Source organism: Syngnathus typhle, linkage group LG9, assembly GCF_033458585.1.
Source record: "Syngnathus typhle isolate RoL2023-S1 ecotype Sweden linkage group LG9, RoL_Styp_1.0, whole genome shotgun sequence".
Classification (NCBI taxonomy): Eukaryota; Metazoa; Chordata; class Actinopteri; order Syngnathiformes; family Syngnathidae; genus Syngnathus; species Syngnathus typhle.
The window spans coordinates 12,903,180-12,926,901 of record NC_083746.1 but is presented as its reverse complement, the minus strand read 5'-3'; the positions used below and the strand labels follow the sequence as shown (position 1 = coordinate 12,926,901).

General features: G+C 45.3%; 1 long non-coding RNA gene across 1 annotated transcript in view; it reads right to left on the bottom strand.

The window, feature by feature from the left end:
- Positions 1-417: 417 nt before the first annotated feature.
- Positions 418-23,722, bottom strand: part of LOC133160159 (uncharacterized) — a 49,055-nt gene continuing 25,750 nt past the window's right edge. The window contains exon 3 of the long non-coding RNA XR_009715817.1: positions 418-2,706. This is a non-coding gene — a long non-coding RNA (uncharacterized LOC133160159). The remainder of the gene's footprint in view (positions 2,707-23,722) is intronic.

Here is a 23,722-nt window from a genome sequence, read left to right as displayed (position 1 = left end):
ATTAAATAACAATAGCATCTTGAGTCTCTCGTTATTTGACATACACTCATTTGAAAATGTAAAAAAATGCCCATTGATTAAACAAAAACAATGAATTCAAGTAAGATGCCTAGTGATTCTGAAGCCAACAAACAATTATCTAGTCCCAGTTATTAAAGGGGAACAAAGATCCTTTTTTTGTGAGTGGGGAATGAGAAAAACATATTTTTAAAAGGCTTGTGGTGAGATGGTAATGGGGAAAAAAGCCTTGTGTTGAGTTTGGGTTATCATAAAGTGTGTTGAATGTGTTATTACCTCATTAAGAAAACACATTTTTGATGGTACATGTCAGGTTTAATTTGCTGACTGAATAACTATTAAGAGAAGAGCAACAGCAAACAAACCACAAGTGAGACGGAATATTTAGTATTTTCTCGCGAGGAGTGCAGTACAGATCACTTCACAACAATCTCACTACACTAATTATCTGTATGCACTCCTGCTCTTTTTATTTGGATTTGCCCTACCCACAAAATGAGACAAGCCCTCTAAAAGGGGAGGAGGGAAGCACGTGGGCTTTGTCTCGTAAGAAGAAAAATCACAAGGTGTTACATACTGATATGGAACAGTGTGAGAAAGAGTACGAGTGATCAGCAACCATTCTTTGTGTCTGTGATGAATTCAGGAAACATGAGTGATCAGCGATCATTCTTTGAGTCTGTGATGAAATCAGGAAACATGAGTGATCAGCGATCATTCTTTGTGTCTGTGATGAAATCAGAAAACATGAGTGATCAGCAATCATTCTTTGTTGAAAACGAACTGTCTTGGTAGATGTCGTCATTTTGCTGAGTTGTCAGCTGCAACCTGTCTGACCCAGCTGTAATCTCTCTTTCTTCTGTGGTACAGCAAGGCCAAACAGCAAGCATATATTGCAGTAATATTGCGGTAATATTGCGGTAAAGCATCGACTAGAGAACGCATGATAACATATATATACATTTTCCTAACAGTACATGTGCATGTGCCAGGAAGTTGCCAGATAAGGAAACTACAGTGATCCCTCCTTTATCGCGGGAGATGCATTCCAGAATCACCAGAACCACCAGCGATAACCGAAAATCTGTTAAATAGAAACGGTATACGTTAGAGATGCACCGATCCGATATCTGGATCGGATATCGGCCCCGATATCAACAAAATAGATGGATCGGGTATCGGAAAATACAGCCGATCTGTGAGCCGGTACTTTCCTTAATCTATTGGGACGCGGGCTACGTCATACGTCAGCAGCACGTGTGCCGCATGCCACGAGAGTTTTCTAAACAAACGCAAACATGGAGCGAACGTTCGCTTCTCTTCCCCGGGTTGCTAAGCGGACGTCAAACCCTGCGCGTTCGCTTCTCTTCGGGTTGCTAATGGGACGTGAAAGGCTGCGCGTTCGCTTCTCTCCCGAAGGGGGGGGGGGGGGGGGCGGAGGCTAATCGGATGTCAAACGCTGCGTGTTCGCTTCTCTTCCGGGGGGGTGTTAATGGGACGTCAAACGCTTTGTGTGGCGGGCTCCATCTAGTGTGGAAACTGAGAAGCTGAGCTCAAGCTTCTTGTGCGGGCCATATTCAATTATGTTTTCAGAATTTGCTGCGGGCCAATAAAAACTGGACCGTTAGTTTGGACACCCCTAATTTAGAGCAAAGAACTGTGTAGTCTGCCTGATGCCATTGCCTTTGGTCTTTTCTGTTCCACATGTAGAGTTATGTAGCTTGTTAAGTCAACCATAATATCGGATCGGTATCGGGTATCGACCGATACGCAAAGCCACGGCATCGGTATCGGTATCGGAACTGAAAAAGTCGGATCGGTGCATCTCTAGTATACGTATTTATAAACTATTGTATTGGATCATTGTGTTTCTTGTTGCCCGCTAAGGGCCATGGGTGTATTGCAGGTTGAACACTCAGCTGTGGAATCACAGCGGGACGTGATGTACCAGGAAGATATCTTGTTAATTGGTTGCTCAGAAGACAATTGAATCGTTCTTAAATCTAACCCATCCATTTGTTATACCCCTTTAAGTGGCAATAAGAGTAAGTTAAAGATTTATAATTTTATTGGCTGGCTGGCTGGCTGGGTGGACAAAACATTCAAGTAAACAATACAAAAAATAAAACCAAGAAGGCACAAACAATGAACAAATAAGAGCAATGAATTAATAATAAATAAATAAGAGCAACATGGTTGAAACGGAGCAATTGTGCATACAGCAGACGGTCAGTATATAGCGCAAAAGTACAGGAGGAGTAATGCAAGGCAGCCAACATGGCCCAATAGGCCAGGACGTTATGCAGCCGAGGGTGGAGGGGGGAGAGAGTTCAGGAAGAGCCTGGAGTATGAAGCTGTTGGTGAGTCTGGTGGTGCGGGAGCGCAGGCTCCTGTCCCTGTTCCCAGAGGGCAGTAGATCAAACAAAGTGTGAGCGGGGTGACTCACATCCCTCACAATCGTGGTCGCCTTGCGGGTGAGATGGGAGGTGTAAATGCCCTTCAGGGAGAGGAGTGAGTAACCAATAATCCTTCCAGCTGTGTTCACTATGCGCTGCAGGGCCATGTTGTATTCAGTGCAGCTTCCACCCCACACAGCCATACAACTGGAGAGGACACTCTCAATGGTGCCACTGTAGATTGTGGTCATGATGGCTGGTGAAAAACTTTCTCGCCTGAGTTTCCGCATACCTGAAACACACATTAGGAGTTTTCAAATCTGTGACACCACACACAAAAGAAAACTAGAAAATAATAGAAAATCAGGCATTTAACAATTTTGGTCTTATTCTGTTTGGTCTGCTGCGAGAATCTCAAAACAGAACACATCAGCTATCACAGAAATTCTGCTCCACCACTGGTGAAGAATGTAGTCCTCCAACAGAGAGAGCTCTTGTTTGATCACGTGATCTCACAAACACCAAGTTGAGCAGACAGTTCTAAATATGGGTCGATCGGTGACGAGTGTTTCCGAAGAGGTCTGTAGGCAGTAGCCTAATATAGCAAGAAAAGAAAAGACTTGCTTTGGAAAATACTTCCTGCAGTCTTGGGAATTCATTTTTGTTTTGGAAAAATGCAAATATAATACATAAATCATTGCTCTTTGGCTATATTCCATTCACACCACAGTCCCCAAAGTCAAATTGCGTGAGAGTGGTTGTCTTTCCACACATTTTATTATTTTTCTTTCCTTTTTTTTGGTCATGATATAATATTGTCATGATATGATAATTATATTTAAGATTGTCAGCCCTAACGTGTTTTGTTTTTATCTAAATACCTAGCCTAAGTTTGTTTTCTCAGTACTTTGACCATGACCATGGATTTCTGATAAAACTGAATCTATTGCTCTCAAAATGTGTCAGCCGACACAATTTAATAGCAGCAGGCAAGGCACAACTGCAGTTTGTGACATCACTTCTAGTCTGCAACTGATGACGATTTTGGCAAATATGGTTGACACCATTGGTTGATGAATTATTTTTTGTATTTCTTAGTCCACAAAGACAATGTTAATCAGAGTACAGTGTTTTGACAGCTTCTAGAACACACAATCTTCTCTTGCTTTTAACATTTAAGGGTTTAGTTCTCCTTTAATACTCTTTTATACACTTTTACAAGCTTTTTGCAACACTGTCAACCGAGAACCCACTTTGATTCCCAGCTGTGTTCCCAAGCTTTCAAGCGATAATCCGTAAGAATAAGAACAGGACACATTTACTACAAAACGATCCACACCAATGAACAGTTTACAAGTAATGCTGATAAACAACCGGTTTCCTTTAAAAACAAAAACATAAAAAGACCAGTACATAAGGCAAAGAATTTACAGCCAAAATCACAATTGCGACATTTGTGGATGCGGCCAACACTGTAAGTGAATCTTTTTAATCCTTTGTGGGGAAGGGCGGCACGCTCCATCCTTGCATAGACGGTGGTTTGAATAATATTACGGTGAAAAATCTTTACACCTTGCCCCTCCTGACCAGTTGCCGATCTCGTTCCGTCTCAACTGACCGACTGATGCCTGAATGCCGCCAGCCCGACCAACCGCCCGTCCCAGACTACTGTATGTCTTAACGCTGTCATGTCATGTCACGTGCTGTGCTCCATGTCACCCAGCCGGTAACATTCCACCACACTCTTAGTCACAGCCACGCCCACTCATCTACTCAATCACCTGCACCTGTTCCTGCTCGTCAGCCAGCTCCTATTTAAACACCCACACACCAGTCACTTCCTTGTCAGTTTGTCCCCGAATGGCACATGTTCGTGCCTGCGCCTCGTACCCTGCTTGTTGTTCTGATTCCTAGTTGCCGACCTTGTTCCATACACCAGAGATGGGGACTCGAGTAACTGCGACTTGGACTCGAGTCGCTGTTTTGATGACTTGTGACTTGACTTGACAAAAAATGAAAAAACTTGAGAAATATCGATAACACGGTAAGAAGGCAGGCTGAGAATGGCGTTGTCATGATTGGATCACTACCCTGTCAATCAATCAGTCGTGCCCTCTCTACCTACCGAACGTGTTTATTGGAGAATCACGTCCCTTTATATCAGACATGCGCAAACATGTCAGCGGGGGCGGTACCGCAAGTCGACACCTTCGGCCTTTACAATTACTTTTATGACGGCAAAAGACAAACAGCACAGTGCGAGATATGCAACAAAAACATTTCGGACAGCCAGACGACAACTTAAAAGTTTGTCCGTCATCTGAAGTGCTTTTCATTTATCTAAATAGGTGTGTGTATATATAGCTTTAATGCAATGAATAAGATGATGAAACTGAATTAGGTAAATATGACTAATATGGAGCAAGTTAATAAATAAAAACTACAATTAACTTGACTTGGACTTGACTTGACCTATTTAAGGACTTGACTTGGACTTGACTTGACCTACTTAAGGACTTGACTTGCCCAAGAAAAAAATGACTTGGGACTTACTTGAGACTTGAAGGTTAAGACTTGAGACTTACTTGAGATTTGCACATGTGTGACTTGGTCCCATCTCTGCCATACACTGACAGACTACGCCCGACCGCCGCCTGCTCTGACCAATCGCCCGTCCACTGATCAAGCCCAAACGTCACCTGCCCTGACCAATCACCCATTCACCGATAAGCCTGAACGCCCTAAACCTCACCCTAACCCTAACCACCGACCACGTCTTCACCTTGCTCTTTGATCACGCCGAGCCCGATCCCCCTCAGCCATGAATAAGATGCATTTGGTCGTCCTGTCTATCTGTCTGCTGATACACCCGCCCTGACCGATCACCCATCCCCGAACAGGTCGTCGCCTGGCCCTCCGACCACGCTGCGTCCGATCTCTGGTTTGTTACATGCTTTAATGTTGATTTTAAGATTTTTTCTTAATTCTTAATGATTTTAATGTTTATTTTCCATTCACCACTTTGAATTGCTTTATGTACAAATCTAGGCATACAAATAAATGTGCCTTGCGTTAAAAACAGTTGGGTACAAAATTATCTTTTGTTGTCCACGAAAGCCAGAGTGTTCAGGTGACACAAAGCCAATGGAAAAATACCAAAATAATGTGTCAGGGAGAAAACACAAAATGATTAATAAATTGTGTAAAATCACCTGTCCCCTATGTGATCACTGCAAAATCACAACAGGTGGACGTGGTGGTTAATGTCTCCCTCAACTTCTGACGCATTCTGTATATCTGCTCCTAAACAACTAGATCTGCTAGCTTTTCAGTTTTGTAAAATCACCCTCATCTGTACAGTGACTTGCTATTCCATGTGTGAAGAGCTCAACTTCTAACTTCTGTATAGAAGGATATATTTTTCCTCTGGACAGTGCTTGGGCATATCGTGTATTTTCTCTTGTGCTGTGTGAGAGCTGAAATCTTTAACACTTCTCACACAACAATTCTAAATCTGCAGTAACTGGTTCCTGGTTGGTGTGAAAATATTTTGGAGGAAAGAGAAAACAAGGGTATAAAACAGCATTCCAAAGGGGCACAGGAAGGCACAAGTTATTCTTTGGCCTAGAACAACAATGTCTGATTCTGGGACATTCAGTGCATATATTGTGTGTGCGCGTGTGTGTGTGTGTGTCAGAGCTGTATGGAACACAAGGAGAGACAGATGAGACAAAAGATGAGAGTAGGATATCACAATTGACACCATTGAGTTAACAACAAAATACATCCAGGCAACCCCACCACTACCCTTCCATGCACACACGCGCGCACACACACTTGTGCGCACATGCACGCACACACACACTGCTCTTTTATTATGCCTGCCGAGGCATTTTTCTTCTTTTGTGATATATACAGTGCTTCAAACAAAGATATAAAAGTTTAAATTTTTGTCAAGAATCAACAACAAGTGGGACACAATCGTGAAGTGGAACAAAATTAATTGGATGATTTAAACTTTTTTAACAACTAAACTGAAAAGCGGGGCGTGCAATATTATTCGGCCCCCTTGCGCTAATACTTTGTAGCGCCACCTTTTGCTGCAATTACAGCTGCAAGTCGCTTGGGGTATAGCTCTATAAGTTTTGCACATCGAGACTGGAATTCTTGCCCATTCTTCCTTGCAAAAGAGCTCGAGCTCAGTGAGGTTGGATGGAGAGCGTTTGTGAACAGCATTCTTCAGCTCTTTCCACAGATTCTCGATTGGATTCAGGTCTGGACTTCGACTTGGCCATTCTAACACCTGGATACGTCTATTTGTGAACTATTCCATTGTAGATTTTGTCAGGTCTAAATACCATCAGACATTTATTTACACACTGGAAACAAAGAGGAGAAGACAACCAGTATTCTTTTGCTCGCGAGGAGAATTAGGTAGAGGGCCCAGTTCACAGTCTTCCACCAATTCTGACCTGCCGTATCGTCATCTCCTCTTTTTATATTGGATTGCCCTGGTTACAAGAGGCGTTGCTACACTAAAGGGAGGGGAGAGTGGGACTGTAGCAACGCTGTTCAGCTAGCTAATAATGTTGTGTGGTGCGAGGCCGCATGGCCTTGGCCGATCCGTGACCCCAGGAATGCAGAGTCTGTTCTTACATAGTTGGCAGCCTCGTTCCCGGCTGCAATCTCCAAACCTGGATGCCGTGTCCCTCTTGAGCATACACTCCAATAAACATTAAGTAGATGTGAGATAACTTGCATGAAGTCTACTTAAACAAACATTGAGTAAATATGGGATAACTAAAAAACTGTCTTGGACAAAAACAATCAAAAGAGAAAGGACTTCTCTTGAACTAACAAAGAACAAAGGTGTTCTGTTCATAACTAGTGAGGGCCTCTCACAGATAAGACAAGGAAGGGAGTATAAGGACTCTCCAAGGCTGGCTGGCAGATATGTTGGCTTGAGCGAAGATATGTGACCTCCGGTTTCAGGCCGACCAGCGCTTCAGCAAAACTAATTATTCTAACAGATTTGGCTTTATGTTTTGGATCATTGTCCTGTTGGAAGATAAATCTCCTTCCCAGTCTCAGGTCTTTTGCAGACTCCAACAGGTTTTCTTCCAGAATGGTCCTGTATTTGGCTCCATCCATCTTCCCATCAATTTTAGCCATCTTCCCTGTCCCTGCTAAAGAAAAGTAGGCCCAAACCATGATGCTGCCACCACCATGTTTGACAGTGGGGATGGTGTGTTCAGGGTGAATAGCTGTGTTGCTTTTACGCCAAACATATCGTTTTGCATTGTGGCCAAAAAGTTCGATTTTAGTTTCATCTGACCAAAGCACCTTCTTCCACGTTTGCTGTGTCTCCCAGGTGGCTTGTGGCAAACTTTAAACGAGACTTTTTATGGATATCTTTGAGAAATGGCTTTCTTCTTGCCACTCTTCCATAAAGGCCAGATTTGTGCAGTGCACGACTGATTGGTGTCCTATGGACAGACTCTCCCACCTCAGCTGTAGTTATCTGCAGTTCATCCAGAGTGATCATGGGCCTCTTGGCTGCATCTCTGATCAGTCTTCTCCTTGTTTGAGATGAACGTTTGGAGGGACGGCCGGGTCTTGGTAGCTTTGCAGTGGTCTGATACTCCTTCCATTTCAATATAATTGCTTGCACAGTGCTCCTTTTAGATGTTTAAAGCTTGGGAAATCTTTTTGTAGACAATTTGTGGAGATAACACAAGAACTCAATCAGAAAATTTGTGGTTTTCCTTTTGTTGTCCTTATTGTGGGTGAATTAGGTGTATAAGTCTCTCCATGACTCAGTACTAGTTGTACCTTTCTATAGAATTTACGAGAGAATGCAAAATTAGTTGTTTGTGTTCCAGGGTAGAGCAAAGCCTTCTCCTGGAAAAGAGGAAATTGAAGTCAAGTCACCCTCCAATTGTTGTCTCATTATTGTCAATTTATGTGTCAAGCCAACATTCATGTGTCACAGTAAATAACCTAAATGTTGATCTATTATTGATTTCCTTTGTGAGCAGAATGATTGTATAGATTAAAACATTTGATCGGGGGGGAAAAGTACATGCTATGTCTCTCAGCTGGCCGATAGCGTCTTGGGATTACCCGGGATGAGCTGGACGAAGTGGCTGGGGAGAAGAAAGTCTTGGAGTCCCTCCTAAAGCTGCTGCCCCCGCGACCCGACCCCGGATAAGCGGAAGATGGACGGGAAAAACATTGTTTTTCTCCACACACTGTGATGCTTACTCTATATTTTTATGCCTGTACACTATTAAAAAATGTGATTGGGGAAAAGCCAAAATTATTTCCGCACACTGTGATGCTTACTCAATATCTTTATGCATGTACACTATTTGTGGACATGGGGAAAAATGACTGATATGACCTTTCCTTTGGCCTTGACAGTGGTGGTTATTGACTGTGATGTACAATACAGCGAGTGAGAACTTATGGTCTGTGTTTATGAAATCAGCCTCCTAAAAAACTATTGCGACCAAGGATGTTAGGACATATGGAATATCATTCATTGATACAGTACTTGGATGATTTTTTTATTTATCCCAAGACCTAAATTACCGTATTTTCCGGACTATAAGGCGCACCTAAAAGCCTAAAATGTTCTCAAAAGCCGACAGTGCGCCTTATAGTCCGGTGCGCCTTTATATATGGACCAAATTTCTAAATTTAAACTGGCCCGAAGCATTGTGTTGTGAAATCAATCATAAGTGGCCCGCTGAAGACTATGAATCATGAATCAAAAAGACTATGGATCATTATTTTGTGATTATAAAGTAATTTGTTGCATCTGAAGTTGAAATAAAAATGATAAAATGGAGAATGATTTGATTTGGATTAAAAATCGGACATGATGCATTAATGGTGCGCCTTATAGTCCGGTGCGCCTTATATAAGGACAAAGTTTTAAAATGGGCCATTTATTGAATGTGCGCCTTATAGTCCGGTGCGCCTTATAGTCCGTAAAATACGGTATAAACAAAATGTAAAATACATTGTAGTCATTTTTTGTGTTCAGGTAGACAAATTTAATTGTGTAATCAATGTTAAAAAATGTAGGGTTCCTCTTCAATTCATTTATTCTTTTTGAGTCAAGTCATTTGCTTTTCTTTTTATAACTTCTGAATTCTAATCCTTTTTGCTTGCCCGACACAACTCTAGTTAACTGTAACAGAAATAATGACAAGGTAAATCAGTCACACTGTCCTTTTCACCACTGACTGCAATACATAAGTGAGTGTAAATAACAGTTTACACTCCTTGCCATACATAACAATGGGTGTGTACATGTAAAATCACAATAGCAAAAATAATTTCATGTTTGCCACAATGCTTTGAGGCATGTCACATGCTGTATTTAGCATATTGTTAACATGCATTGTGTCGATATGGTTAAAAAGTACACTTGTAAGCTGAGTATTGAAACAATGAGAATGCTTAGAAAAAGAAGCTTGCTTGCTTGCTTCTCTGTGACCAAAAACACCAAACAGCATGTATGTGTTTGAATAGCAATATTTGAGTAACTGTAAACTAAAATAATTTAAATTGATTTTTTTCCATCTATTCGAAACAGTTAAATTTTTGAAAAATGCGTGTTTAATGAAAGTCTTGGGGGTAAATATGTAAGTATGATGAACCTGCATGCATGTAACTACACCTCCAGTCCGTGTTTTGTCCAGTACATTGTTTTAGTGTACTTTCAAGTAGCTACTTGTTCTGTTTCACCACATCAGTGGGACTATCGTGGGAGTGGTACTCAAATAGTTCAAAACGACCGCCTTAGTTTTTGTTTAAGACTAGACCATTGTTGCTGCACCAGTTCACCAATGTAAAGGTCTCCTAGCTCTTTGCGCTCCTTCCACTGGTCATCCATATCACATCATACCATTGTAGTCAACACAGAAACTGTGCAGGTGTCACTGCAGGAATCTTGACTCAGGCCTTCCAGTGTATTTTGCCAATTCTAACTATGGCTCCGTGGGTTTTCTGCAAATGCTTCGTCTTCCAGCCACAATCCAAAACATGCATCTTTGATGACTCTTAATTGTTGACAAGTGACATGGTAAAATTAGGTAGTGAATTTGGCTCAGGCACATTGGCTATCCAAAAACATGTAGTAGTTCAAAATTTCACCAGGAGATGGTGGTAAAGCTTGACATAGGGGTGACCTGATGGAAATTAACAAATCTAATAAATCAAATAGTTAGCAATTGGGAGGACACGACCTGTTCAAACACGTAGCCACGCACAATTTTGGAATATGAATTTGCTCTGCCATAATTTTAAGATGCAACAGCTTGAGCAATATCTATATATGTGTTTAGGTTGGAAGAACCCATTATTGTGTTAAGTACTATTATGTGTTGAGATTGATCTTTATTAGACAAGATATATGTGATTCATGTTGCAATGTTTTGTCCAACCTGGACGGTCGTAAGGTTGTGGTGAGCTGTGGCTTTCCCACATCCCCGCTGTCTTTAAATGGCTTGCCCCTAATGTCAAGCAAGGAGAGCAGGCTGAGTGGAGCGCCTTAGATGGGGTGGCTACTCTGACCTGATGACTTCAGCAACGCAACTCGAGACGTCCCACGGCCTACCGAGACCATGGGTTGTCCTCGTTTTGAGACAGAGTGATATCTTGTCGCACCATCTGGCCTCTGGTTCACATGGCTTAGGGCCACCTGGACGGTTCACAATGCTTCACGTCCCACTGGCGGTGTGGCCGGTGTGTGGCTGTTAGCCTGGCTCATCGTCCTGTGTCCAAAGACTTCTACACCCGAGTAGAGGGACCCGATGCTGCTCCTGTCGTGGCTGTGTGACCCTCCCCTCGGCGCGGAGGACCTTGCCTCGGACATTGGTCCTCGGTGACTGCTTCTTCTTCGAGCCATCACTGAGGGGGGCGTCGACGTCAACGACAACATCGACAACAATGGCAACGGCAGCGACGACGACATCAGCGTCCGTCACGGCGGCCTGTTCATTCAGGACCGCGTGGAGCGCTTGCTTCGGACCCGGGAGGGGCTTGCGGGATAGGGCTGCCTCAGCCCGCCCGACGAACTACTCCCTGATTCCTCTGCTGGAGAAGTTGTGGACATATATATATTTTTATTTTTTTTCCGAGGACGAGATGCCAAAGTGGCTCCCAACTGTGGTGGGGGGGGGTTATGTTGCCTGTCCCGAAATTCATGGGGGGATGTCAAGTGACATGGTGGTACGAGATGGTGTAAAATTCGGTAGTGAATTTGGCCCAGGCAGATTGGCTATCCCAAAACATGTAGTAGTTCAAAATTTCACCAGGAGATGGTGTTAAAGCTTGACATAGGGGTGACCTGATGGAAATTAACAAATCTAATAAATCTAATACCGTTTTTTTTCGTGTATAATGCGCAAAATTTAACCAACTTATTGTCCTAAAATCTGGGGTGCGCATTATACATGGGTATAAATTAAAAAAAAAATATATATATATTATTATTATTATTTTTTTTTTTTTTAAGAAAATCATGGTACAACAAAACCAACAACAGGACTGACCGACAAAGTCGTGGAACTAAAAGACAGGGTGACATTACCAAAGACAGGAACAGAAACCAAACAGACATCATGACAGTAACACATGCAATGATCCGACGGTGAGCGAGGGGCAGACAGAACTTAAATACAAAACACGTTACATTGATTGAGGTGACACAGGAATGGAGGGGTGACGCGAACAGAAACTATGGCAACCTAGACACATAGCAAAACTGGGGACGAGACATGACAAATCTCCCTCGAAATAAAACTTGAAATCACCTTTCTTCTTGTTTGTTGTCAATCGCGCATCGCATTCAGCCATCCTGCCCAACACACTTAGTCAGTAAAATTCATAATTGACGACACATCGTTTGATGCGATGGTGCAATCCTTGATGGTGTGTTATTGTCAAATATTGTTTGTTTTTTAATCTCCATCGCGGACCGGACGTCATACGGAGGCAGTATCACTGCGCATGCGCACTATGGATCCGATGCGCAGAACGGATGCGCAAGACACGTCAGCTATATAAAGAGCGAGAGTTCAGTTTTCTTCCTATTAGTTTCAATTCACAGTTTAATTAGCAGTTTCAATCAACAAATAACAAAATGCGTATTACAGGTAATATTTTATTTCACAACACTTTGCCTTCTTCCTTTCATCTCTGCTGTTCACTTCAAACACGCTCCATACGAACGCAATGCTCTCGTATCTGACGCTTGCTCGATCACCTGCTCGTTTGCTGTCACAATGTACCCGACACAAATCCGAAACATTTGTTGCGGCTCCGAGTCACGACGAGGGGCAAGTTTTGGTTTCCAAGGGTGTTTTTTTTTTGTTCCTCTTCAACGTCCCTCCCATACAGAGCCGCCTTTTTCACATGTCCGCACGCCTTTTTTACATGTCCGCACTGATCGTGGTGGTGCCTTTACGGGCAGTCGGAGAAATCAACGCCAACAAAGAAAAATACATCCAGCCTAGTTAAGACCATACCAAAGACTATAAAAATGGGACCCATTGCCTCCCTGCGTGTGTAAAAAAAGAGAAAAAATTGGGTGCGTATTATACATGGGTACAGGCTTTTTTCCAGCATCAACATGCCATTTTTATGGTGCGTATTATACATGGGGGCGCATTATACACGGAAAAAAACGGTAGTTAGCAATTGGGAGGACACGACATGTTCAAACACGTAGCCACGCACAATTTTGGAATATGAATTTGCTATGCCATAATTTTAAGATGCAACAGCTTGAGCAATATCTGTATATGTGTTTAGGTTGGAAGAACCCATTATTGTGTTAAGTACTATTCTGTGTTGAGATTGATCTTTATTAGACAAGATGTATGTGATTCATGTTGCAATGTTTTGTCCAACCTGTATTTAACATTGGTGTTCTATACATACCTGAATGCATTAAGTTGAGAGGAGACTTAAGGGCTAATACTAAAAGTAAAGAACGAGCAAAACAGGAAACATCTGTTTCCGGTGATTGCTGCTTGAAGCAAGGTTGAGAAGACAACTAGTGGTTTCTAGCTGGCCTGGACAGGCATCAGCTAAGGAACATTCTCGAATCTTCCAGAAACTTCCAGGAAGGCCACCTGACGTGCGGGATGATGTAATTCCGATGAGCTAATGCCAGGAGCCTATAAATAGGTTGCCCGGACACAGAGCGGGCGCGCTTCTTCCTAGTCAGGGCGATGGGCGTGACGCTGCCCGGAGTAAAAGAACGAAGATGGATTTTGCATTCTTTTTGAGATTGAACCAAAATCTACTAAAATGAATTTCCATAGTCTTCGAATTGGACTTTGTCAAATTTTAAGCTTCGAGGAAAGCAGGGGAGAAAGCCACCGGGCAGAAAGGGGAAGTCGCCACTTTTACTTTCTCCTCGCGGCCAGACCTTTCCTCTTTTTTAAACAGAATTCGGATTTTGGAACAAAATTTCCCTATCATAGTCATTCTTTAAATCCGTTCAATTCTTTTTCAAGTAAAGACAGCTTTAATCCTTAACATCAGGAATTGTCAAATCTGGTTCGAAGTAGTTATCTTGAGCTCAGCTAGGGCGAGGGCGCTCTAGTAATTTAACGAATCCTTGAGGTTTTAACAAAGGCATCTAAAAAATATCCGTAACGTAATACCAGCATCAAACAACCGAAGGGAGCCATCATTACGGCGCGGTCATACCGGCGACTTGCCTCGAATTGAGTTACTCGGCTCACGCGTCGGATGACTTGAAAGGGGTTGGCGTCGTATAGAAATTAGATTGATTCTGGTAGAATTAATTTAACTCGGGTGGTCAGCTACGGACGAGTCCCTTCGCCCCGGCTTATTGAACCCGTTACTGGGGAGCCGGAGGCACTTCGGTAAAAAGTGGCGGTTGACATTTTGCAAAAGAGATGCATATGAACCTTAAATTTAATAACACATTAATTATTTGTTATACAAAGATTTTAAGGAAAAAAAGTGGCATTTTGGGTCCCTTTGGTCTTTTTATTTGATTTTAATCGTCACTATCCAGTATGTCCCATTTTCTCTGGTTTCCTTTAGTATTAAAGCTTTTTGCGGTGATGGATGGATGGTATGATGTTTGATGGGTGTCGGAGACGGGTGGGCTCTGGACAGAAAATGGAAAAGACCATTACTAAAATTCTTTTAATAGAGCACTTTAACAAAGAGGAAAGGATTTTAGGTGTAGGTGTTGAATAGAGATGACATTTATCTTCACATCCTCTGCAGAGAAAAGTTCACAAACATCATCCTGCTTCTCTTTTCTTTTTGCATCACACACCTGAGAAAATAATGGCAGCATTTTATTAAGTTGAAGGTGTGAACTCAATGCACCGCATACAGTAGAGTGCAAAAAAGCAACGAGCAAGAACATTATAATTTATTCATCAGGTTTTACACTTCTCCATTGGTGAAGGCAGAATGCGCATGCCACACATTTTGAGATACATGGCGCTTCAAGACTGGTTCTTCTTAGAGTTTGGGTGAGATGGAGCTTTTCTTGGATGGAGGTTAAAAAGCTTCTCGGTGGCAAAGCCCCAGGTGAATGAGCGCCATCTGGAGTTCCTAAATCCTACAGGCTCTGGATGTTGTGGGTGCTGTACTGGTTGACACTCCTCTACAACATCGTGTGGACATCGGGGACAGTGCCTCTGGTTTGGCAGACCAGGATAGTGGTCCCCCTTTTCAAGAAGGGGGGCTGGAGGGTGTGTTCTAGTTTAGGTAAGCCGATTTAGGATAAAAATAATCTTTACCATTACATCGTACTCGTCCGCTGCCAGGGAGGCAGAGCATGCTCCTCTCATAGCCTGTAACTGGCTATTCTTCATTTTCTATTTTAAATGTTAAATGTATAAGTGTAAAAAGAAGTTAGAAAGAAGGGAACTGTTTGGGGGTTGGAGGGGGCTTGTAATGTCATGTCAACCTCGACTTCATTTTTTGCGGGCATTATTTTAAATCTAGGATAATTGAGGTAACACTATTTCATTAAGTTCACAGGTACCTTCTCATCTGAATAACATTTCCTCTCAAATTACAAAAATAAACAAAGCAAAACTATAACAAATAATAGTCATAAGTAATAAATTAAATCCAGTAAAATTAAATCAATATTAAAGTAAAATTAAATACAATAATTAAAAAAACAATTTTAGAAATTAAAAATAAATACCAAAATAAATGTGAAATTCATTAACAAAATAAATATATAAATACAATTTAATATCTATATATATATAATAATATAATAATTCATTTATATTTAATTTTAGTGTGAAACGCTTTGAGGGTCTCAACAGGTGGAACAAGTGAAAGCCCTTTTACCATATATATTTTAATAAATTTTCTGAATGATACTTTTCATATTTGTTTTTAATAAATAAAAATACATATTTTTTGGTTCCGCAAGTATTTAGATTTCCACATTGGAACGTGACTCAATTCTGTGATAGTTGAGGCTTGGAAAGTCGGATGTAGAAGACAAGAAGAGTAAAAGAAAAATGAAGCAATAGGCAAGGTTCAAGTAATAAAAAGAAAATTATATGCCCAGGGCTAAGACAAGAGGCAGAACAGAAAGTAGTAGTAAGAAAAGGAACAGAGTATGACTTCAGATGCAAACCGAGCATACACCCTCCAGGTAGATCTCTCCTCGGTGACCAGACTATTGAGGACAACGTTGGTCAATATTGTGCCAATTCCAGTTGAAAGCAGACTGGATGATGTTGTGGGACTGACATTCAAAACACACAAACAATTATGTGAGTGCTCCGTTGAAAAATACAAAAGAGAGAGAAGAAGCAAGACAAAGACATGCAAAGAAAGGTCCATCCCTGGCCTGGGCAACTATCAAGGCAAAAATAATGTTCAAGCCTGAGTTGTATATCAGAGTGTGAAAGCACCCGTCATACCACATCCAGCTACTACACCGTCAAAGCTGTCAAAAATAAATGGAGATGGGCATGGCTCACAAAAACCAGGGACAAAAGCCTAGCGATTCGTGATTCAAAAAGTGAAATTGCCAGGTGTTTGTATGTGCGTGGTATGCCATAAATAAAAAAAATAATACAGTATAGCAGTAATGGCAAGAAGGTGCTAACACGCAATCAGGCAGAGGAGAGACATAAAGCTACCGTACTTTCACTTTAGTACACATCTTCTATGCCTGGTAAAAACCTCAACAACTGAGGTATGCGCATCTATGGTTGACCGTGTGTGCAACCTGAAACTGTGTGCGTGTGTGATTTTATAGTGGAGGACAATTCGACATTCATGTCACAGCCACTGGTTGAGCTCATTGTCACGTAATGTCAGAAAAATAAAAACAGTGAATAAAAAGATATATAAATGGTTTACTATTTGTATGATCAGAATACACTCAAGCCTTGCAAAAAAAAAAATTAATGAATCAATTGAAAACATTGAAATTACATAAGAACAAACTGCAATAAAAATCTGTTCAAAGTTACATTCTTCTTTTAAAATGGTCTGTGATATTAATTTTGTTTAGATTTAAACCTTCATAGCATTTGTTAGCTGTATTAGAAAACTCGGTCTATTGGGCTAAAGGCGTGTACATCACTATACTCCTTTCTACATGAAAACTTTCGAGAAGCAACTGTATGGCAAAAGAAATTATTGACTGCTGTCAATATGGATTGGCCTGAAAAAACTTTCAGTCAAAAGATTAGTTTTTTGCTTTAATCCTTGCAGATGCCATTACTAAAACACCTCATTACTCCCTCCCCACTAAACTCACAATTGCATTAATGCACAATATTATTTCTAGAAATAATTAAAATATTTACATTTGCACCGATGTTCCAACAATGCATCTCTCATCTACAAGAACAGTCCAGCGAACTAAACATTGGCACTTATACAGCGTCCAGCAAAATGATCAGATACACTTTTAGGTTTAATAGAATGCACATAAAGAAACAAAAAAGTTTTTATTTTTATTTTTTTGAATGCCATTTTGTTTCGTTTCATTTCATTTTCGTTTCCGAATAATGTTATGTAGGTCTTACCGCTGCCACATTTTCTGGAGTTCTGGCGGTCTGGCGTTTCAATGCTGATCCACTGGCTCTGAAGTTAGTAATCCATAACCAGATCGTGTGCCGAGCAGGTACAGGATCATGTCTACCAAGTCTGAAGCACAAACTGAATGCTCATTGTGTAGCAGTTACAGATTTGTTCTTGATAAACGTTTCCACAATGAAAGTGGGATGCTCACCGGTCCAACTCATGTTAGTAACCGAAACGAAACAAAACAACATTATTCAAAAACAAAACGAAAATTAAATTAAACAAAACGGCATTTGAAGACATGGGGTCAAAATACAAAAAGTCCTGCCTAGCTACATAAACCGATATGCTCAAACTTCATTGAATAAAGTACCGTATTTTTCGGACAAAAAGTCGCTCCGGAATATAGGTCGCATTAGCCGTAAAATGCACAATAACGTGAAAAAAAACATTTACAAGTCGCTCCAGAGTATAAGTCGTGTTTTGGGGGAAATTCGTTCGACAAAATCCAACACCAAGAACAGACATGAACGAGCAACAACAGGCTAAACGATAGGTATGCTAACTTGACATAAACACAAACGAAGAGCTGAGAACGGGCCTGACGTAACATTCAGTTATTCAAAAAACTATTACATAAATAACACGTTTATAAAACCATCTGTGTCACTCCAATTCATTAAATCCATCGATCGTCCTTTATGTCAACAATGCGTGCGCGCCGCTGACGGCGTTTGCACTTCAAAATATTCCACAGGCCCATGTAACGATTTATAGATTATATACTATATCAAATAAGTATTATATAAGCAATCATATTATCAAACCATCTGTGTCACTCCAAATCATTAAATCTGTCGATCAAATTCCTCGTCCTTTGTCAACAACGCCGCGCGTGCGCCCTGACGTCAGCCTTCCACAGATCTACTATATAACTATATTGTAGCGTTAACAAAGTAATGGGAAAGACGTGGGTTTGGTAAACGGCTCTTTATTTAACAAAACAAACTTCCAGGCGTGTGGGGGCGTGGACTTCCAGCCACGGAGGTGGAAGAGAGATCCATGGAATAGGACCGGGCGTTTGTAAAAGCCATGACCGAGCCCCATACACCGTCCCCGGACAGCCACCCGGCCGAGCGCCGGCCCCCGACTTCGATCCATGGAGGTGAAAGAGAGCTCCGTAGAGTAGGACCGGACGTGCGTAAAAGCCATGTCAGAGCCCCAACCACCGTACCTGGACAGCCACCCGGCCGAGCGCCGGCCCCCGACTTCAATCCACGGTGAAAGAGAGCTCCGTAGAGTAGGACCGGGCGTGCGTAAAAGCTATAATAGTTTTTCAAACCTTCACTCCAAATCCTTAAATCCTTCAAACTCTTCGTCCTCCGTGTCACTTAGAAACAAAGCCGCTAATAATGCCGGTAGTACGTGGGGCCCTTCGTCATCTTCGTCATCCCGTGATCAATCTTTGTCCTTTTTGTAAACAACCGCCGCGCCGCGCCCCGCTGCTGACGTCACTTGAAATTCAAATTACAGTAATCCCTCGCTACATTGCAGTTTGTTTATCGCGGTTTCACTACTTTGCGGATTTTTCATTTAAAAGTTGAAATAAAACTTCTAAATTGAGGAATTATGGCACAAAGCTTGGCCACACGCCAGCAGTAGGCAAGGAGTGCCCACACAATTGCAGTGCGTACACTTGTACCCTTTTATAAAGAAATTGTTATAATAAGAAGAGATCTCAAAACATATTTCCAGTGTTGTACCTTGTTATAGAAAAATTGTTATACCGTTTTTTTCCATGTATAATGCGCCCCCATGTATAATACGCACCCTAAAAATGGCATGTTAATGCTGGAAAAAAACCTGTACCCATGTATAATACGCACCCAAATCTTGAGTCCTACTTAAGTCCATAAACGTAAAATTATTTCAGAAAAAAGATCATCTTTGGGAACAACCGGATGTTATTCTGTCGGTCAGTATCACTGGGCATGCGCTAGCAAACTCGATAGCGAAGAAATGTTTCAGATTTGTGTAGAGTACATTGTGACAGCAAACGAGCAGGTGATCGAGCAAGCATCTGATACGAGAGCGTTGTGTTCGTATGGAGCGTGTTTGAAGTGAACAGCAGAGAAGAAAGCGCATCTGTAATTGTCACATACTGGCGCCACCTGCGACAGGACCACACCCCCCCCATCAGTGGAATCGCCGCCACCTGCCACAGCCACATGGACGCCGCCAGCGCAGACCTGATTGTCCGTCTGTCCCGAGATGTTGTGTAGCTCTCCGGTCCACGACGATCTGACGTCAGTGGAGAATTCGAGGAAACAGAAGAACCGCTTGTTCGTCGAAGCAGATCGCCGATCCAGCTCCGGCTCCAGCTTCGGCCACCGTATCCCCCACCCACAATAAACCTCTATCGTCACGCACTTGGCTGTACTCTCCAATCCCTTACAGTACAGACGGACCATCGCTATGCAGCCAGCGGACGATGAGACGGCATTCGCCCGGCTGGAGCGAGCCGAGACCGCCATTGGCAGCCTATCCGCCGACATCCGGAATCTAATCGGGGTGGGCCAACGGCAACAGCAACAGCAGCAGGAGATGGCCCAAGCCACGTTAAAGGCACGTGTCCAGCTTGCGGCGGGCGACCGGAACGTGGCGGCCCTGGTGGATTCCGGGGCAGAGGGTAACCTCATGGACAGTCGCCTGGCACGCCAGTGGGGGATTAACTTCCTGCCTCTGAGCCCGGCCATTCCCGCACGCGCCATCGACGGACGTCTGATTGGCGAGGTGGCCTTTGTGACTGAGCCAGTCAAGGTACTGCTCTCCGGCAATCACCACGAGACCATCCAGTTTTTTCTCCTTCCCCTCCCAGGACAGCAGCTCATCCTGGGGCACCCTTGGCTGCGGCAGCACAACCCGGTGCTGGACTGGGAGGTGGGGGTGGTTCGGCAGTGGAGCGAACGCTGCCATCGGACGTGCCTGAGGGCGGCCACCAGCCCGCTCGGTGGAGCCCCGCCCAGGTACAGCCCCGACATCTCCACCGTACCGGCGGTCTATCACGAACTCAAAGAAGTTTTTAGTAAGGCCAGGGCCACCTCTCTTCCTCCCCACCGGTCTTACGATTGCGCCATCGATCTGCTGCCCGGCACCTTCCCCCCCAAGGGACGCGTCTACTCCCTGTCCGCTCCTGAGCGCCGGGCCATGGAGGAATACATCCGTGAGTTCCTGGCGGCCGGCATCATACGGCGGTCCTCATCACCTGCGGGAGCGGGGTTCTTCTTCGTGGAGAAGAAGGAGGGCACGCTCCGCCCGTGCATCGACTACCGGGGAATAAACGCGATAACCGTTAAGAACCGATACCCCCTGCCTCTTCTGTCTTCCGCCTTCGAGAGCCTTCAGGGTGCCACCGTCTTCACTAAGCTGGATCTTCGCAACGCCTACCACCTGATCCGCATCCGGGAGGGAGACGAGTGGAAGACGGCCTTCAACACCCCGAGCGGCCACTACGAGTACTTGGTGGTTCCGTTTGGGCTCACCAACCCCCCAGCGGTTTTCCAGTCCTTAATAAACGACGTGCTACGAGACATGCTGGACAAGTTCGTGCTCGTTTATTTGGACGACATCCTCATCTTCTCCCGCTCGCTCCCTGAAGACATCAAGCACGATAGGACGGTGCTACGCCGCCTTCTGGAAAACTCGCTCTACGTGAAGGCAGAGAAGTGCGAGTTCCACGCCTCCTCTGTCAAGTTCCTCGGCTACGTGGTGCGCGAGGGATCAGTCGAGATGGACCCAGAGAAAGTGCAAGCGGTCACGTCATGGCCTGTCCCCGAGACACGCAAGCGGCTGCAACAATTCTTGGGGTTCGCGAACTTCTATCGCCGCTTCATCCGTGGGTACAGCACGGTGGCTGTGCCCCGCCTCCCCGTACAAATGGACGGAACGGGCAGAACAGGCGTTTCAGGAGCTCAAGAGGAGGTTCACGTCCGCTCCCATCCTCCGTGTCCCCGATCCTGACCGGCAGTTCGTGGTCGAGGTGGACGCCTCGAATGTGGGTGTTGGGGCGGTGCTGTCCCAACGCAGCTGCCAGGACGATCGCCTCCACCCGCGCGCCTTTTTTTCGTGCCGCTTGTCGGCCTCGAAGCGGAACTACGACATCGGCAACCAGGAGCTCCTCGCCATCAAGTTGGCCTTGGAGGAGTGGCGACATTGGCTGGAGGGCGCCACCACGCCGTTCATCGTCTGGACCGACCACCGCAACCTGGAGTACCTGAAATCAGCCAAGAGGCTGAACGCGAGACAAGCAAGGTGGGCTCTGTTCTTTGACCGGTTTGAGTTCTCTCTCTCCTACAGGCCGGGTTCCCACAACGCGAAGGCGGATGCCCTGTCGCGTTCGTTTCCTGGCTGGGAGGAGGAACGGGGTCCGTCTTCCACTATTCTCCCGAGCTCGGTGCGGGTAGCGGCGCTGTCATGGGAGATTGAACGCCAAGTGGAAGCCCCATCACGTGACCAACCCGGTCCCAGCAACTGCCCGGAAGGTCGCCTGTTCGTCCCTGAGGGCCTGCGCTCGTCCGTGCTGCAATGGGCGCACGACTCACGCCTGGCCTGTCATCCCGGAGCTGCGCGCACGAGGTACGTGGTGGCGCAGCGTTTCTGGTGGCCCACCTGGCAGGTGGACACCAGCGATTACGTCAGAGCCTGCTCAATATGTAACCGCTGTAAGACCCCCACCCGTCCTCCGGCCGGGCTACTCCAACCCTTGCCGGTTCCCCGGCGTCCCTGGTCTCACCTGTCCATCGACTTTGTCACGGGCCTTCCCCCCTCGGAGGGGAACACGGTGGTCCTCACGGTGGTGGACCGGTTCAGCAAGATGACGCACTTCATTCCCCTGCCTAAGCTTCCGTCCGCGAAGCAGACTGCGTCCATCATGGTGCGGGAGGTGTTTCGTCACCACGGCCTCGCACAGGACATCGTGTTGGACCGTGGCCCGCAGTTTGCGTCCACCTTCTGGGCGGAGATCTGCCGACTCCTCGGCGCTACAGCCAGCCTCTCGTCGGGTTTTCACCCTCATCCAACGGTCAAACGGAGCGCCTGAACCAGGAGCTAGGTAGGTCCCTCCGATGCATGGTCGCCGGGGACCAGCGTGGGTGGGTCCAACAGCTGCCTTGGGTGGAATACGCCCACAACTCCCTCCCCAGCTCGGCTACGGGACTGTCGCCCTTCCACTGCGTCTTCGGGTACCAGCCACCCTTGTTCGCCCACAAGGAATGCGTAGCGGCGTGCCCGTCGGCCCAGGCTTGTGTCCGCCGTTGTCGTCGTGCCTGGGCGAGAGCCCGGCCCGCTCTTCTCCGCTCTGTTTCAAGCTACGCCCGCCAGGCAAACAAGCGCCGGTCGCCGGCCCCAGAGTACAGAGTGGGCCAGCGGGTGTGGCTCTCGACGCAGGATTTGCTGCAGCGAGAGAGGTCCCGCAAGCTGGCACCGCGCTTTGTTGGGCCGTTTCCCATCCAGAAAGTGATCAGCCCGTCCGCCGTCCGTCTACTCCTTCCGGAGTCCATGAAGGTACACCCCACATTTCACGTGTCCCGTGTGCGGCCCGTTTTTGGGAGCGCATTGGCACCGGCGTCCGTGCCGCCGCCCCAGCTCGTCGAGGGGGGCCCGGCTTACGCCGTCCGCTCCCTGCTCCAATCGCGGCGGCGTGGTCGTGGCTTCCAATACCTGGTGGATTGGGAAGGCTATGACGACGCCCACCGCTCCTGGGTCCTGAGCCGCTGGATCCTCGACCGTTCGCTCATCGCGGAGTTCCATCGCCGTCACCCGGACCAACCGGGCCCCCGGCGCGGACGGCCGAGGACGGTTGAGGGGCCAAAAGGTAAGCGCCCGAGGCGACCTTGTCCGCCGGTGCTGGAGCTTTCTGCCCCCGCGTCCGTCGATCCTGCGTCCGACGAGGAATCGGACGTTTCGACGGAGTACTAACCCCCCCGCCTGGTCGTCCGGGGGGGTTGCCTTCCTCTGCCGTCTGATTTTCTTTGTGTTTTAGTGCTCTGGGGACGTCGGGAGCCGTCCCTTGTGGGGAAGGTTCTGTCACGTACTGGCGCCACCTGCGACAAGACCAGGCCCCCCCCCCATCAGCGGAATCGCTTCCACCTGCCACAGCCACATGGACAGCGCTATATAAACGCCGCCAGCGCAGACCCGATTGTCCGTCTGTCCCGAGATGTTGTGTCACT